Consider the following 19,464-nt stretch of genomic DNA (forward strand, 5'->3'; position numbering starts at 1 on the left):
ATGAGCGGCTGAAACATACGTGCTTTAATCGTGCTTTGTAAAAATCCCTAGCACGCATGTGTGTCATGGACAGTGTATTGTGTATGTGCATCCACAATGCAGCTATACTCCACGCCTATTGATCACAATTCAATATACGTTATCGTTAGTAATTATTGCGTGCTTTGTAAAAACCCCTAGCACGCAATACCAAGCGGCTGTAAAGTAGTTCCGGCTTCGCTGAGTCATTTCAGAGTCATGCGAGCGAATGTGCCGAATTGTGCTTGGGGCATAAAGAAAATGATTGAGACTAATTTACTTTATGCAAGTTTTAAATTGATTGATAAAAGACGACTTTGATCTCTTAATGCTTCCATATACAGCAACACCTTAGACGAATTTGATCTAAATATTCTACATGTATATACTTTACTTTATTCCACCTCGTGGTACAATGCAAAAATATAAAAAGGATTCTTCAAAATAAATTAGGTATGTCAAAACAAATAAGATAAGAAATAATGTACTAGTAATTAATACCAAGAGGTGCAGGGGACCCACAAAAAGCAAGCTTGTCGAGTGCGAGTCCCCTGAACAACAAAAACAATAACACAATTTAACAAGGTACACAATAACAACAAACATAGACAGTACATATACACATAGACAATACGAGAATGTAAATGTCAGGGACAATGAATGTGAATTATTGGAAAGAACCATTAAAAAAGATTAATTTAATTTAATTTAATTTATTTTAATATGGAGTAAGCTAGGGCACGCATAGCGCTAGCGAGGATATCGTTTACGGCGCTACGGCCGGATGAATAACAACTAACGCCTTGAATGACCAAGGCTAAAGAAACCCTTGCATTTATGGGACAGGTTGGCTGGTCTATAGGTGCTGAAATTCACCGGGAAACGGTCGTGACGCAACCACGTTTTGCCTGAAATTTTCGCATTTTTTTTAACATCTGTAACTATAGATTGTTTATAATGTAATTTGGACCTCTATTAAGGCACTTCTACAACATCTTCATAAAACTTTTACTAATTATAGTGTATTTCGAGTAATTCTGGGGAATGAATTTTGATAAATCTGACGGATTTTTGAAGTGTATTTAGCAGAATTGCAGAAGTGGTGATGTAGATCCTATGGAACACGTGGCAGGATTTAGAAGTGAACAGTCCGGGGATTCCCCCAAATCGAGCGCCAGTATAAATGAGCCACTTTGGCGGTGTGCAATTCACAGTACGTTCGGCAAGTTGTCGATGGCGGTACGGCGTTAGAGTGACGAGAAGGCCGGTTGGTTTTAACCGTATTATATTTTATCGTATTTGGGAGACATTGTCAATTCTGGATCGAGAGTTTTTCGAGACTCCTCATAACTCTAGATGGCTTGGATACATGTGAGTGAGTAGTACGCCGATCCTGGCTTGACGTTCTACAGGAAATTGAAGGACCTTTTGTTGCAATGGCTGATGCAAGTCACACAGACGGAAACGGTAAGTTCAATCGTTTTAGTCTAGAACCGTTGATCGTGGCGTTGTAAACAGCGCCAAGCTCCCGACAGTCTCACGTAAAAACACTCGGAATTGTCACGCAGCACCTCATTTCGCCAGTACTATAAGTACTCACACGATGAAGCTTTCAGTAAATTCACGCAAGCCTAAGATCTTGCATTGCCAAGTAAATTGAGGGGGAAAACGACGTCAACACAGCAACAAACGTACGAGCAGAACTTTGTATTTTCTGAGGTCACGCACGGCTACGCTGGTACTTACTCCGAGTCATGCACGCGAAATGGTAGGAGCCCTGCGCCGAGTGTTTCTTCCCAATCTAATCTTGAGCGGGGCTAGGCTATGTTATTTTATAGGCACGTTCACAGGTCTAGTTTTAGTCCTACATCGCCAGTATTCGGGTACTTGTAGAATTCGTGCCTTCTAATTCTAGAACTTAAAAAATGTTGAGGTCGACTGTTCTTTCTCATTTTTCAAGATGGCAGCTCCAGTATAACCCGGCGTACATGGTGTTCCCATGGTGACATAAAATCCCCATGGTGTTCCCATAGTGTCCATAAAATCCCCATGGTGTTCCTTTGGTGTCCATAAAATCGCCATGGTGTTCCCATGGTGTCCGTAAGCTCCCCATGGTGTTCCCATGGTGTTCATAAATTCCAGATGGTGTTCCCATGATGTCCATAAAATCCCCCTGGTGTTCCCATGGTGTCCATAAAATCCCCATGGTGTTCCCATGGTGTCTATAAAATCCCCATGGTGTTCCCATGGAGCTCATAAAATCCCCATGGTGTTCCCATGTTGTCCATGCAATATCCATGGTGTTCCCATGGGTTTCCATGAAGAGCATAAAATCTCCCATGGTGATCATTTTAACTTACATGGTGTTCTTGATGACCCCATGGGTTTCCCATGGGGTCCCATGGGACCCCATGGGAATCCCATGGAATGCTCATGGGAAATTTCTGTAAGGGCATAATGAAGGCTATTATCATATTAAGGCCCCATGCTGTAAAAAAAAATGTTGTTTTTTTCTCTCAACCAATTTTCAATATGTATATTTTGTTTTAACGGAAAAACTACTTTTTTTCCTTTGAAATCCACATCCCTATGAAAAGGGGAATTCATTTTGTGCGTAAATGAACCCATCCTACGAGAGCCGAATTATTGTCTGGCAACTAGCAAACAAATCAAATTTAGTAAATAAACGTAAGTGGATTTTTTTCATGCGGTGTCTCATTCAAAAGTGAACAACTTTTATATTGCTAGGATTTTTCCAAGGAATTTTTCGAGCAATTGAGCAAAACAAATCTACTTTTCGAGGTTAAACTCGAAAATAGCACGGGGAACAATCCTTGAGGTTTATCACAAACAAGAATGTACAACATAAAGAGCATTGAAATTAAATGGTTTCATGTTCATCAATAGACAACACACATATACAGTATTGCAAAATACAAGTTTTCCACAATAATGGATGATGGCAGCAGCTGTGCAATTTGGTTTTCAAGTTGTTATCTGTTTTTGAACCGATTAGGCCTACCATCATTTCCCCTCTGAATATGGAAATGACAAATTACTCAAACTATCTGTTTCTTTCTCTATGCTCAAACTAATCTCGTCTGCTTAAATTAATTCCGGCTAAGACAAGGACCACAATGAACACCGCTTGAAATTCAAGGATTAACAATTGTCTGTGCATCCTTGTATATTACGTGCTTTGTACAAAAAGAAGCAGGGAGGACATCCAAATTGTGACTGGAACTTAATGTTTGAGAGTTCTCAGTCCTGACTGTTAATATCTAAGTCATCAAAACAAATAACTAACTAAAAACCTCAACGAACTCATTTCGAATAGGTGCAAAAAATGCCTCAGTTTTTGAAGTGCTTGGACATGCTATCCCATACCCAATGTCCGCGTGCAGTCATCATGTCTTTAGGGAAATATTAATTATAATTATTCTTTGTTGGTCTTTGTTTTGTTGTTGTTGGGGGGGGGTTGGGGTTGGGGGGGTCGACGTCGTGCTTTAGATTGCGTTCTTTGAAAATAACCTAGCACGCAATACCAGATCACATCAAAGTAGTTCCGGCTTTGTGGAGTCAATGAAAAAATGTGATCGGGCCTTGCAGTGTCACTCACTTTTATTGCATACTTAATAATGGCCTTTGATCACAGTCAATATTAATTATCAATCGTCAAAACGATTTCACCAGAGTTGTAGTAGAGTCCCTCGGTGAAGTCCGTGCGAGTCTGGAGTCACAGTGGTGAGTTCTTGTCTGAGTCCCGAGTCATTTAATTGGTTGACTCCGAGTGCAAGTCTGAACACGAGTCAGGGTTAATTTCGCCCTTAACGGTTTTTTTTTCTCTAGCTAGCCGGACTGAACCAGACTCTTAACTAGTTCTAAAAATAATTACATTTAAAGTATATATGAATAGTTTTTGTATGGTGATAGGCGTACACGTATTAATATCACGTTTTCGGCCCATATCGTTTTCGGCCGTATTTTCATTTGCGACATTAAAGATTTCAAAACTATAACTATAGATAATTATATAAGTTTCGAAAAGAAACTACGGTGTTGTAGCCACGCACAATCGCGCATGATGGACAGCCATGAAAACCGGCACGGCCACGCGTTATCGGCGCAAGTACCCGCATTAAGTTATTTAAGACCTGGATTTTTGTTATCTTTAATCATTGGCCATCTCTCAGAAAAATGTTCACGATAAAAAGCAAAGAAATTAATATTTGACCCTCATCGGCTACCAACACACCCAGTATTAAAGGTTTTCCCGGCTATTTAAAAAACATTTTTCGCTGTTCAAATTTACCGCTTCTTATATTCAAATTTGTCCAGCAACATCAATTTAGTGCACTTCCAATGTTACATTTCGTCTTTTGTCAGACAATTTCAAATTTAGTCCAAATGAATTCAAACAATGAGCACACGTTTTCGACCCGGAGTATTCGATTTTGTCTCGTCTACACCAAATCGTGTAATTCGTGTTATTCAGAAATCAAATTCGTATAATGCCACACATAGGCCATCAGCTGAAACTCAAAAACCGGCTGTAAAATGAGTTTCGTTCCAGCAACACTGGGTCTATTTTTTTAATGCACATATGTGTGGTTCAGTACATCACAAACACTATGTCAAAAGTTCTCCAGCAAATATGCTGCAGTTTTTTTTTTACACTTCATCAAAGTTTGCCAATGTTATGTACATGTATGTATGTTAAAAACCCACATTTTCCGGTTTGAGGCCTTGCGTTGGCACTTCCAATTTCAAAACTACGCACGTACAGCACTATAGCTTGTCATATCCTACACTCTAGAAACTCCTGGGTCAGACCCAGGTTGCTCAGTCCTTTTCCGGGTCAAAAATTGACCCCTTTTGGAGTCATAAATGACCCCTTTGGAGTAAAAAAAAGACATGTTTTTTGGATATTTTGACTGAAATGTGTATTTTTTTTTTACCCAGAAAAGGACTGAGCAAATTTGGATTCAGATTCTGGGTCAATCTGAACCAGGAGATTTTAGAGTTAAAAAATATCTTTTATGCACATTGGCAATTGGGTCACACAGAACATGACCTTTTGTTTTCTCATCTGGTAGACCCACCACAGTCCCTCTTCCAAAAAATATTTCACTGTAATCCAACTTATTTGGCAGCATACAACAATGCAATTATTTTGAAGGTTTATAATGCAGTGGTGGAACCAGCTCATCATTAATGAAAGTGAGGAGGTGCCCAAAATGGAGGCGTCTTTAGAGTAAATAAATACCTGTACATGTAACCAGCAGAAGAAACAGGAAAGCAGACAAGACATGTCCCTTTAAACAAAGCAAACTAACGCATATAAAAAAAAATAATAATGGGTGCTATGCCCCCAAACCCTCTGGATCTGCTGTGGTGAACCAGGTACGTCACTTAAAGAACCTTCTACTAGTAAGAAAGACCACCTTTTTTGGAATGAAACAGGCTTTAAATACAATTATGAACCAAAGGACCATCAGATAGAAGTCAGAGTCTGGTTTAATAATTTCAAAATCAACCATTGTACATTTATTTGCTATCTAATCAAAACAGCCATCTTGGTTCGGAGAAAAGCCTTAAAATCAGTCTTTTGTCAAAGAAAATTTCAGCTTTTTATTTATTGAAACATTGATTAGCACGTATAAATGTTTGCATGTATATCAATAAAAAGAAAACAAAACCATAACTCATGCTATTTTGTATGCTTACACATTAAAGAGAGTGATTTGGCTTGTCATATGTGGCTAGTCTCACTGTTAAAATTCACAGAATTTGCCATTTTTTACTGGAACTAATTTTTAATAATTGAAAAGAATTGAAATGAATAAAACCAACACTAATGAACAGAAGGATACAATTATGTAGTTTTGAAATCTAGAGTTACTCATTATTTTCATTATAATGTCAAATGCTAACTAGTCGTGCTGATACAACTTCAAGTAAATGTTATCACTACATCAAAGTTCTCATCAAATCTTGTGCAGTAATGGCATAACAACAGGATGGAGCGTATGTCTTGCTTTCTAAGCCAAAGTTTCAGTTTAGAATCCTCCTCTGAAGTCCCAGAGATACAACCACACATCCAGCAGATAAAGTAGCGGTGTAGATGATGTCGCATATATCAAGATAAGAGATCTGTGGATATTCTCTTCTAAGCCAATATGTCAACTTATCAGTTCTGTAAAAAAAAAAAATAGTAAAATATAGACAGGTTTAGTATCTGATGATCAAAAACAATGATTACTGTGGATGTGCTTTAGAAGAAAGAAAACAACTTGTTCAATCTAGAGTTAAATTACTAGAAAGATCACGTGCCCGATCGTTTTGCCTTCCACTGTAAATATGTAAACATTGGTAGCTATTGAGAACCAACCTTTTCAGCTTCCAAAGCAATATCAAGAAGTTTTCATTTTGAATATTCTATTAAAGTGTATTTCTGTTTGCACTCTGAATAAAAATCAAAACATCTTACCGATATAAAGATCCACGGCCAGTTCCTTCGGCTTCTAAATCATTTCATGATTCCAACAGTTCAGCAAGCTGGGACATTCTTGTTGATCGGGGCTGAACAATCAGTCGCAGAACATCTCCCTTTTCCTGACGTTCATCCTTTAGGCCTATATATATAGAATCAAATAGTAAATTCTATAAAAAGCTATTTCGCTATTTTACACAAAGGGAAAGACTACCCTCACACCTCCATAAAAGTATCCTTCAACAATGGAGAAAGAGACTGCGCAACATTTTATTATGGGAATTTGTGCAGTACCCGTTGTACTTTGGCATCTTAACGTAAGACATTTATTTTCAGAGCCAGAGGTACTCGGTTGAATCATAGATGATGGAACTAAAAAAAAAAAAACCTTTTTACTGGGTTTTTCAAATAAGATATATTTTTCATTGAAGACATTTTTCTTCATTGACTTTAGAGAATTTTTCTAAAAGGAAAGTAAAGTCCAAAAACCATTCGGTAAACAAGTGACGTACAGTCCAATGCCGTAGAGAAAGAAAAGGTGTTTTTTTTATAACCAGGAATCTGTTATCATTTTGAATGGTATCTTTTGCAAGAAAATAAAATTTTCCTATGCATTTTCAGTTGATGCCATCCAAATCGATGCGGTTCTGTGCATTCACGGTGCATCGTGGTGACCACCAGCTTTGTTTTCGCATTGCGTTTTTATCGTTGTGTCACCCCAGTTTCCCTCAAAGAAATTAAAACCTAACCTTACCCTTAATTCAAGACAATTAAACCCAAACATGGATTTGTTGGTTCTTTGTTGGGGCACATAAATACACAATCGCCTTTATTATAATGACATGTAGGCCTACCTCCAACGGAAGTTCTGCTTGTTGTACTGTCCTTGAATTGAGGTTTTCATCGAAATCAAAATCCTGGTTGAGTTTGTGTGCAGCATGACACAGTTATGTAGATAGGCAATTCAAAGAAACTTGAACTTTGCCCGGAGCTTTTTCGGTGAAGAAATCTGGGTCTCAGCTGAAGTGTCTGGTTTGCGTTTTCTTGCAGCACCGAGACGTTTACTATCTATAAAAGCCGCCACGGGTGAGATCGGCCGGCCGGACTGCCTTGTTTACATGCGCCGGTAGTCATGGTAGTGCATGATGTAGTACTGTACAGTACGATACAGACATAGCAGATCCACTGCCCACACATCGTGGGTTTATTCGGCGATGCCATTGTGAAATTCAGCCACTCTTTGGCACAGGAAATGAACTTACTATCACCGGACATCAGATCCTTCGCATTTCCCCCCTCAAACGTGACAGATTATGAGTGCAAACACTTCTTTTTTGCACAGGTCGATGTTTACGTTGACGCACTTTTGCCAATGGACGCCGCCATGTTTGTTAAATGTCATGACCTGCGACCTCATATCTGGTGTCTAATTGGACAGTTCACGTCACGTGGTACGATGCGTCATACGCAGCGGATTTTTTTAACGTAGGCGCGGTACGTTTTTGAACGTCCACAATGGACAAATAGTTCGCTTTTTCGAGTCAAATTATCAGAAAACTGCTGGACGAAATGTGGAGAACTTTTGTAGTATCATTCTTTGGATGTGTATTTCGGTACAACTGTTAAAATTTTTTAGACCCGCGATTGCTGGAGCGAAACGAACGAATTTTCCAGTCCAGCTGACGGCCTAACAGGCACACACTTTAAAGGGAATATACATTTGCTTTTGCTGTAATTTTCAGAAATGGATGGAATTGGGGGGTTGAAAATATATAGCAAATATAGTTACACTGACTTTTTTGAGATTTTGGGTTCGAAAATGCTATAAAAACCAAGAAAAACAATCATTTTCCTGTAGCCTGGTTCCCTGACTCCATTTAAGAAGAAACAGAGCAGTTTACATATATTGGGGAATTGTAAGGTCAGGGAACCAGTCTAGCTGGCTTGTACCCGTTCATAGGTGTGTAATCGATTGCAAACAAGTGCGATGGTCAACTGGGGCCAGTATTTGAAAAAAGCCAGTTTTTTTCCAACGCTGATCGGCCGATCAGTGTTGGAAATTGATACAAAAAAACACTTTTCTTGAAAATGACAGTATACCAGGTGCCATGATTTTACAGGATTCTTTACACTGTCATTCACTAACAGTCCAGCAAGGTATTTCAAAATGATTTGATAGTTTTATTTTTTGATGTTTGCAAATGTTGTATTTTCCCTTTAAACATAAGTTTGTTCAATTTCGTCATACTTCATAGCGGTATCTTCAAAGGCATAAAGATCCTCTAATAAGTATGTCTTAATTTTTTTTCCGTCCTTATTTCTTCAAAATGGGTCATTTCTTTTGATTCTATCTTGTTCTTAAAATATGTCAAGCCCCTGTCACACCTTTGCGTATGCTAATTTCTTATGAGTTCCTTATAAAAAAATTGCAATACGCAGCCGTACGCTCAATTAACGTCCAAATGTTTTGATCACTTTGACTTATGTGCGACGCACATCTAGCGTACAAGTAACGAATTCAGCGCATCCATTGCGTATGAGATGCGTATGAGTTCCGTATGCAGTGCACAACATTATTTTTCGGGCTGCGAATAGGTCAGAATGCAGTGCGCATGCCGAGCGTATTCCGGACGCACCCGACTTATGCCGACCGCATGCTTCACGCACTTCTGAGCGTATTCCCGCCGCATTTCCACCGCTCGCCGTCCAGCGTGCGTTGCATCTGCGCTGCAAGTACGCTATGTATACGTCCAATACAGGCGGCTCATATGCTGACGGGGTGCGTCACGAACACATAGCGTACTCGTAACCACGCGCGGATCCAGATGGGGCACACCCGGCCCGTGCCCCCCCCCCCCCCCCCCCCCCCCCTTTTTCGCAACTGTTTTTTTTTTTTTTTTTTTTTTTTACGAGTCGTCTTAGGGCGGGCGGACATGCGGTCCTCAAATCAATCGCTTTGAACATAACTATCAAACATAATTATCAACAAAAATATACAATGTTTTGAAGGTCGCCTTTCAATCATTGTCTCAAAATTTCTTTCAAATCAAGAATATATTTTTATAAGACACCTTTCTATTTCCCGGCTGGAATAGGGGGCACATTTAATACAGCACTTGCATTTAATGCTTCATGTCAAAATATATTCCAAAATATATTCTAGAGTAGAACATGTACCGGTACACGAAATAATGTAGGCCATGTGGGTTTTTTTAATAAATGAAGAATAAAATCGTCATCCCCTTTTTTTATTTTCCCGGCCTCAGAGAGAGATTTACGTCTGGTTCTCTAAATATTTTTTTAAAAACAAAATGATAATAAAAAAACCTAGCCCGTTAAACTTTGCACTCTAAGTTAATTCTTTTGTAGATTCCAGGGGAAATTTAATACGAATGATGCTCGGTTTCTCTTATTTTTAAATAAATATGATCAGGATTAACAACATCCCTCAAATAATAGCGTCAAAATATATTCCAAAATATATTCTAGAGTCAAACATTTTCACAAAATAATGTAGGCCATGCGTTTTATTTTTTAAATACACGAAGAATTAATCGTCATCCCTTTTATATTGTCCCGGCCTCAGATAGAGAGAGACATCAAAAAATAGGGGTTATTTTAATACGATTTAGTATGTCTTGTTCTCTCGATTTATTTTTAAAGTAAAACGATTTCAAACGCCCTAGCCCATTAAATTCTGAACTCTCAGTTTATTCTTTTGTAGATTCCAGGGGAAATTTTAATACGAAATTTTAATATGCTTAGTTTTTCCTAATTTTAAAAGGAATACGAATAAGATTATCAACAGCCCTTTGACTTCAAACTTAATTTCAAAATGATTGTATTCCGAAATAATTATATTCTAGTTAAGAGTAACATTTACCAAAAATAATGTAGGCCATGCAGTTTTATTTTTTTTAAAAGCGAAGAATAAAATCGTACTACGAAAAAAAGACATCGGGAGCCCTACATTTAATGAATTATTTGGACTTGGAATATCATCCCCCAATCGTTTATCTATGTGCATGTACACAACACGGAGGTGAAATTTCACGTTTAATTCAGTTTCCCACATTTTTCGCATAAAGTTTTCCCCTGTCTCTGAGAAAAAAAAATGCCCAAATAAAATCTCAGCTCCGAAAAGCCTTTCCAGAGAATGATTGATAGCCGCATTGTTTAAATTGATACAATGCCACTCTTGTTCGTTACAAAGCATATACATTTGGGTTCAGCTGTAGGCCACCGATCTTTAAGGCCTTTGAGAACTTGCCGTCAGTAATTGGAAGATTCTTAGATGATAAACAGTGATGATAGTATCTCAGCCAATGAAATGAGCCGGTTCCCGGCAAATAAATACGCCATTGGTTGCTTTCATCACGGAACGTCTGCTTTCATGAATATGACTTCCTTCCACGCGCAACTGGAGTGATTAGCTATCTGAGCCACAGGTGCATGTCTGCATGCCCATCACATTCCAACCTGGTTGCTTAGAAATACTGTTGCTAGGAGGCTCCCCTGTGATGCCTGGGACTGCCGGTTGCGTAGCCAGAAATCTTGTATGTGACTATTGTGAAACCTTGTATGTGAAAGCGGCAGCTCAGGAATGCTGCAGGCAAAGTTTTTCATATTTTTGAAATTGGAATTTGGATGCAGTTTGCATTTCCGTTAAATAAAAGGTTGCTTTTTTTGTTTTCTTTTTAAGAAAATCGGAGCCCCCCCCAAAAAAAAAATACAAATAAACGATTTTCCCAGGCCTTGACATTTCTTGAAGTGATTCGACAACACTTGCAGAATGCAGACGATTCATTTCGTCTTAAATTATTTAGCCTGCAGACTTCAAAAGAACATGGAAAAAATGGTGGTTAAAGTGTATACAAGTGTATATACAAAGTAAGTATATATGTGACCGCAGTTACCACACATTATACTGGGACACAGGCGGCAGTCTTTTTGAAGTCACTAAACGTTTAAACGCTACGGGAAAATTTTGCTAATATCAAATTTGTTATGACAATCGAGATGGTTTTGAAATCGGTAAGTTTTATTTCTTCTTTTTGTTTGTAAAGACTATTCGTAATGTAATACTCAGCAGGCTTATAAGTTATACAACATTTTTCAAAGGAATTGGGACAGAGACATTTTCTGGGCCAGTTGAGTTGCTCAGCCGTGGGGGGGGGGGCTGCTTGGGGCAGGCTGTCCCCTAATGAAGTTCAATTTATTTTATTTTCTTTGTTTGCAAGGCAAATTTCTGGGTAGAAATGTATGTTTTAATAGTAAACATGACTTTTTTTTTGGCTCGCTCGCTCCGCTCGCTCGCAAAATAACACATGTTCATTTTTTTTCACCCGGGTGCTGTCATCAGCACCTTCTAATTTTGGGGTTAATTTTCAACTTACATTAACAGTGATTTTAAATTCTATATTTGGTAGAAAAAATTAGTGTTATTAAAATTAAAAAATAAACATTGTGAATTTTGCTCTTAATGGCTTAAAATAGTCATGATGTAGGAGAGAACATCTAAAATCGTAGAGCTTCAAGTGCCCTCAACCCCGCCCGCAAGGGATTTCGCGCTTCAGTCTCGTTATGTGTGCAACGCGCACAAAGTTTTTGTGCCCCCCCCCCCCCCTTTTTGAAAATCCTGGATCCGCCCCTGCTCGTAACGCACTCGACCGATGCGGGACCGATGCGCTGCGTATTTATAACTTATGACCTGCGTAACAGCGTACGCAGCGTAGTTTTGTGCATGCCCAAAACTATCCTGCGTAGTGGGCCGTACCATGCGTATATCTGCGTACATAAAACCTACTAAAAAACGATAGAGATGCATATGAGGTGCGTATTGTGCGTACGACTGCGTATGAAAAAAATGTCAATGCGCAACTCATAAGGAATTAGGATACGCAGAAGTGTGACAGGGCCCTCAGACTCAATATTTTCGGCATATTACACGGGGATTTATGGGTTATCGATACGTGTTTTTTAGCATTTCCTTTTTTCATTGTAAGACTTCTTCTTTCATTTTGTTTATTTTTGATAACGTTGTATTAATAATCTTAGTAATCGTTATTTTTTTTTGGTATCTCTTCTTTGAGTTCAATACTCTGCTTCGGTCCGAAAAGTCATGCGAGCGAATGTGCCGAAATGTGGCTTGGGGCATAAAAAAAATGATTGAGACTAATTTACCTCATGCAAGTTTTAAATTGATTGATTGAAAAGACGACTTTGATCTCTTAATGCTTCCATATACAGCAACACCTTAGACGAATTTGATCTGCTATGATAAATATTATACATGTATATAAGAATGTGAAATTTGGTCTCGGACGAAATTGAATGTTGGAGTTGTTAATTTGAGTAAAAAAATGTTTTAAAATAGCCGGGAAAACCTATATTTAAAGTAGCATAACAACCGATCACTATATCCCTTTCCCTGTGAATATGAGTTGTGATTAGTGGCAATTACTCAAAACTAATCTCGTCTATCCGGCGAAGACAAAGTCCCACAAACTCTAGAAATGCTGGAATCTGTTCATTTTAGGCCTTTATATAGCCTATACTGGGTATCACAATGGTTTGTTGTGTATCCATGGAGCTAGGAACATAATTTCATGCAACAGGAACAGGATTCGCTACACTGTCAATAATCATAACGTGCCTTGTTGCACGCAATAAGCCTACCAGGGTTCACAATGGTCTGCGTTTTGTGTACATGTACGTACGTGCGCCCGTAGCTATATAGTAACAGCCATTACCACGCCCTTCGTGCTTTGTAAAAATCCCTAGCACGCAATAGTGAATTGTGTATGTGTATCCACTGCAGCTATACTCCACGCCTATTGATCATGATTCAATATACGTTACAGTTGCGTGCTTTGTAAAAACCCCTAGCACGCAATACCAAGCGGCTGTAAAGTAGTTCCGGCTTCGCTGAGTCATTTCAGAGTCATGCGAGCGAATGTGCCGAATTGTGCTTGGGGCACTAAGAAAATGATTGAGACTAATTTACTTCATGCAAGTTTTAAATTGATTGATAAAAAGACGACTTTGATCTCTTAATGCTTCAATATACAGCAACACCTTAGACGAATTTGATCTAAATATTCTACATGTATATACTTTACTTTATTCCACCTCATGGTACAATGCAAAAATATAAAAAGGATTCTTCAAAATAAATTAGGTATGTCAAAACAAATAAGATAAGAAATAATGTACTAGTAATTAATACCAAGAGGTGCAGGGGACCCACAAAAAGCAAGCTTGTTGAGTGCGAGTCCCCTGAGCAACAAAAACAATAAAACAATTTAACAAGGTACACAATAACAACAAACATAGACAATACATATACAGCGTGTGTCAATAAAAACGCAGGATTAGAAACAAAAATATTAAGAATATAAACCACCCCTATTCATCATAATGTTAACCTTCTTTTCAAAGTACCTTTCCTTCTCTTCACTATGCTTTTTATCCCATCTCATTTGGACAATCCGGTCCAGAGATAGAGTACATTGAAGAAGGGTTATAAATTTCAAGCTGGTCTGATTTGTGAAATCACACATACCTAATGAAAGGTTTAAATTCAGTACAGGTGAAAGTATTTGTGGATCACAAAGAAGGACATGTGTGGCAGGATTAGGCTTACATAATCCTTTAGTCCACAATCAATGTTATTAGTCAATAACTGATGATGCTTTGAAACAATGATAGTCCAGTTATTAAATTTAAGTGATACTTATCATCAGTTGTTTCAAAGAAAGTTATGTTCTGGTTTAATTGTCTTCAATGCATACCTGCATTGTACATAACTGGTCGTTGTGTTAAGGTCATTGAATCAGACCAACCCGCTTCAGAAGGGCTTCACAAAACTTGTCATAACTTTTGAACCAAAAGTCCAAATTCCACCAAACAAAAATCTTGTCAAAGATGAAATTATGGACAATCAAATCCTTATCAAATTAGGCAGACCAGTAGCATAATTTTCTCAGAAAAAAAATCGCTTTGAATCCTGCGTTTTTATTGACACACGCTGTACACATAGACAATACGAGAATGTAAATGTCACGGACAATGAATGTGAATTATTGGAAAGAAGCATTAAAAAAGATTAATTTAATTTAATTTAATTTAATATGGAATAAGCTAGGGCCATAATAGACCAAAAAAATTCAAAATGGCGTTAAAGAAAATGGCAATGGAGAAAAAAATGGCATGCTTGAAGCAATAGTACATGCGTAAAGAAATAAACTGAATGACAAGACGATCAATTTAATAGTGAACTGAAAGGTGAGTATTAACTGCATTTTGTGTATGGGGCTCTATAGCATTAAAGAAAATGACAATAAAGAAAAAAAAAATTAAAAATGGCATGCTTAAAGGGAATGTACAACATTTGCTTTTGCAGCAATTTTTGGAAATAAAAGGATTTGGAGGATTAGTATGTTATAGCAAATATTGCTGAAATGACTGAAATATTGCTGAAATAACAACCGGTTACTATAACAATGTGAAATTTGGTCTCGGACGAAATTGAATGTTGGAGTTGTTCATTTGAGTGAAAGAAATGTTTTAAAATAGCCGGGAAAACCTATATTTAAAGTAGCATAACAACCGGTTACTATATCCTTTTCCCTGTGAATATGAGTTGTGAGTGGCAATTACTCAAAACTAATCTCGTCTATTCGGCGAAGACAAAGTCCCACAAACTCTAGAAATGCTGGAATCTGTTCATTTAAGGCCTTTAATTATATAGCCTACCGGGTAACACAATGGTTTGTTGTGTATCCATGGAGCTAGGAACACTATTTCATGCCCATTGAACAGGATTCGCTACACTGTAAATAATCATAACGTGCCTTGTTGCACGCAATAGGCGTACTCGGGTTCACAATGGTCTGCGTTTTGTGTAACTGCGTGTACCCGTAGCTATGAACACGCCATCCCACGCCCTTTGATCATTACGTGCTTTGTAAGAATCCCTAGCACGCAATACCTGCGTGTCATGGACAGTGTATTATGTATGTGCATCCACAATGCAGCTATACTCCACGCCTATTGATCATAATTCAATATACGTTATCGTTAGTAATTATTGCGTGCTTTGTAAAGAAAAAAAAATAGCACGCAATACCAAGCGTCTGTAGAGTAGTTCAGGTGTCGTGCCAAAAACCGTCCGGTGTCACGGTCTCACTTCTCCGGCGTGCTAGCTTCTCCGGGTTGATTCGGCGGATAATTGAGCACGTTACAGTGCACGTTACATGAGCACGATTCATGCTCATGTGTCCGCTGTGCTTACTTTTCCTAGGGCTGTTTTCTGAAGTCTATTAAGCCCATTAATAACACAGTGAGGGACACCCAAGAATGTGTTATGTAACACTTCCTGTGGGTCAAGTCATTCCATGGTCTTGCAAGCATTCTGATTTGTGTTCCCAGCGTCATGCATGCATGTGTGTGTATGCATGGAGGAATAATTAAGAACGAACTCCTTGGTCCGTGTTCCTTGCTCGTTCGTGGTCCATTTTGTCCTTATTTTTGCAACCACGGCTTAAAATAAATGTGCATTTCAAATTCAAGTGCGCGCCACGAAATTCAATGCATACAAATATCTTACGTACACATCTTACGTACAGCCCCGAAAAACTCAGCACACTAAATACAGTGACGAAAATGTACACTACTGCGCAATTGTGTGCATGCGTGTTGAAGCGAAATTTCCCTTTTGGAGAAGCTAGCACGCCGGAGAAGTGAGACCGTGACACCGGTGCCAAATAGTGTCCGCTGGGCATGCGCAGTAGGCGCCAGACACTATTTGGCATGTAATACATGCCAAATAGTGTCCGGTGCCAAATAGTGTCCGGGCGCCGTCGATCGAGCGAGAACAAGGGAGCACGTCCTGCCAGACGGCATATTAAGCTGGAAAAATCGGACAGTATTTTGCAGGAAAAATCGGACAGTATTCAGTGGCGGGGGAATCAGACAATATTTGGCAGGGGGAATCGGACAGTATTTGTTGGCAGGAAAAATCGGACATTTTTTTCGCAGGGAAATCGGACACTATTTGGCAGGGGGAATCGGACACTGTTTAGCAGGAAAAATCGGACAGTATTTGGCAGGAAAAATTGGACAGTATTTGGCAGGGGGGAATCGGACAATATTTGGCAGGAGGAATCGGACAGTTTGGCAGGAAAAATCGAACAATTTTTGGCAGGAAAAATCGGACAGTATTAGGTGGGAGAAACCGTAAAATATAACGTTGGTTATAATGCTACACACAGCACAGTACTACTACACACACTTCACACGGCATTGGGCTTACGTACATACTGAACGCCAAACAGAAGAACTGACGCGAAAAAAACACAAACATTTTGCACAAATACAATGTTTAAACTGTTAGGGAAACCGAGTCAAATAGTTATCACAGATAACAAGGAAAACGTTAAAACAGATTGTAAAAAGCAAATTCAGGTGAAAAGAGATCTTTTCCATACGATGTATTGACAGCTCGACAAGGCACGCAATAGGATGCACGCTAAGCGCGGACACTATTTGGCAAGCGTCCGTAAACAATGTGACGTCATAGACGCATGACCAATCAGATCGCATTATGCTAATTAGCGGACACTATTTGGCACCGGACGGTTTTTGGCACGACACCGGCTTCGCCGAGTCATTTCAGAGTCCTTGTGTTTTGTTTATGAAAATACGTTGTAATAATAATTTGTCCTATAAAAAACATCCCGAAAATCTGTCGCAAAACTGTGATTTAAAGTTACAGTCCATCATTTTGCAGCTATCCAAAAAGTAACTGAGTAGTTAGGCCCTATTGTTAAGCATACTTGGGTTAAAGATAGTGGGACTAAACGCCCTGTGAAATTATTCTTTTTTGGAAAGCTGTCATTTTGAAGAAAACAATGAAAGAAAGCCATTCCAGCGAACGATGCGTAAGACGCATTCTGGGAAATTTCCGTTAGTAGTTCGTTTTTAATTCTGCGAAGCTCAAAACTAATTCTGAACTGGAGCGCGCTGTGTAAAACCACTTTATAAAACTGTATAAAGGCCTCCAGATGCAAACACTTGCTGAGGGAAGGCATCATTCAACTGTAATTAGTATTGTAGCAAGATAGCATGTAGCAAGTGGATAATGTAGAATTTGATTTTAACAAACTTTTTTTTTCTCGTCTGAATTCAAATTCGTTTCTGTGGTATTCGCTGCCATTTTCGTATTTTCACAGATAGGCCTATGACATTTGATTGAAAATGTGTTCCGAACCGCATTGTTCCTTGCATAAATAAGTCTCTGTTGGTATTCACATGTACTGGCCACAAAATGTCCACAGGCCTTCAGATAATATTAAAGAAAAACGCTGATTATTGCAGTCTAAGTTGAACAATACAAAATGCAGAATTCTAATCGAGATATACAAAAGTAAATGAGTAACTTGGCAAACGCAAACTGTAGATATGACAAAAACACAATATTTCAAGCCTAAAAATGGAATAGAAACACTTCAACGGACTTGAATGATCAGAGGGAAATCATGTGTGAACGAACACGGAAATAAATTTAGGTTTCCCGTCCGGTTGCACAACTTGCTCATTCGGTCGTGGAAAACTTTCATTCGACCTCGCATAAATGTGGGCAAGCGTTTACAGACCTGTTCCAGTTTAGCAAGGTATCTTTATTCATGCATAAAAAGAAGTCAGCGAATTATGTAATTTTGTGCATTCTATTTCATGAGCTTTGTGGATTTCACTTGACTTTTGAGACAATTTAGTCAGGAATGTACAGCTTTTAAAAAAAAAATCAAATTTTGTGAATGGCATAATAGAACATCACCCCAAAATAAAGTGCAAAGTGATAGAAAGAAAAAATGTTTAGACACCTGCCAATAAAATAAAAAGGTTATAAAAAACACATAAATATCTTGAAATAGAATTGATATTTTATCGGCAATACGATTGACGTTTAGCGAAATGTTGCTGCCATATTAAGTTGACTCCTAATTCCATTCCATTGCTTTTATCAAATTCGCCTGCCGGGTGCGAAATCGAGAACACGCATATTTGAAACATTTCAACGATATCGAATGCTGTTACTGTGAAAAGAAACCGTATTCGTACCCGACTCTCTAAAATCTCTTTAAATTCTGTCCGATTCAATGAACAAGTTGCGAAATTGAACGGTAAAACATCCCAGTACATCTTTGTGTCATGTTACATGTACGTAGTTTCAAAATGATTCTTTTTGCAACTGGTGAGCCAACTTACAAATGTATTTTCTGGACATCCTATTCAGATTTAAAATGAGGATCACACTATACGTCAAACATTATGACATGTATGATCGTCAAATCTAGAAAGATAGTCTGGTAACGTACGTTTTATACCATACATTCCCCTACTGGTAAGTCAGTGGCAGCGTCTATGCTGAGCACACTTTGCTTTCACTTTTTGAATCACCTTAAAGGGATAAAAGGTAGCTTGATTTTGTTCGGATATAAATATTCGGGACTCGGGTTAGTTTTGAGGTATAACGTAAGTAACTCCTGTTTTTGCGACACTATGTCTTGAAAACTTGAGTTTCTAGTGTGCAGAAAAAAAGTGATGATTGAAATATGTTGACAAAATAGTTTCCCAATTATAATCTTTGTGGATTTCTTTGCGACAAGGGAATTGTATAGCCTTACTTCAATTGATAGCATTGACATAACAATAGAATGAGCTAGCAGTGTGCAAATTTACAGACAAGTCACAATTGTTATTTATAGTTGAATTTGAAAATAATGTTTCTGAAGCCAATAGTCCCCTAGATGTTTGCGTACACGCACTGAAAGTCATGCGACATGAAAATCCCATAATTGCGCCGATGTACTAGGATTGACCAACATTGGAACCTTATTGATCTGAATTCGAAAAACTGCGTGAATTCGAAAGTATATTGGAAATATATT

At 38.4% G+C, this 19,464-nt stretch overlaps 1 long non-coding RNA gene and 1 pseudogene across 1 annotated transcript; one reads left to right on the forward strand and one right to left on the reverse strand.

The window, feature by feature from the left end:
• The first annotated feature begins 1,225 nt into the window (after positions 1 to 1,225).
• LOC119728662 overlaps positions 1,226 to 19,464 on the forward strand; it is a 35,106-nt pseudogene continuing 16,867 nt past the window's right edge.
• On the reverse strand, positions 6,104 to 8,195 carry LOC119728663. The gene is made up of 3 exons (XR_005271113.1): positions 7,366 to 8,195; positions 6,509 to 6,653; positions 6,104 to 6,214 (listed from the first exon to the last, which is right to left on the reverse strand). It is a non-coding gene; the product is annotated as an uncharacterized LOC119728663 (long non-coding RNA).

This window comes from Patiria miniata, unplaced genomic scaffold (assembly GCF_015706575.1).
Source record: "Patiria miniata isolate m_02_andy unplaced genomic scaffold, ASM1570657v1 HiC_scaffold_20, whole genome shotgun sequence".
Classification (NCBI taxonomy): Eukaryota; Metazoa; Echinodermata; class Asteroidea; order Valvatida; family Asterinidae; genus Patiria; species Patiria miniata.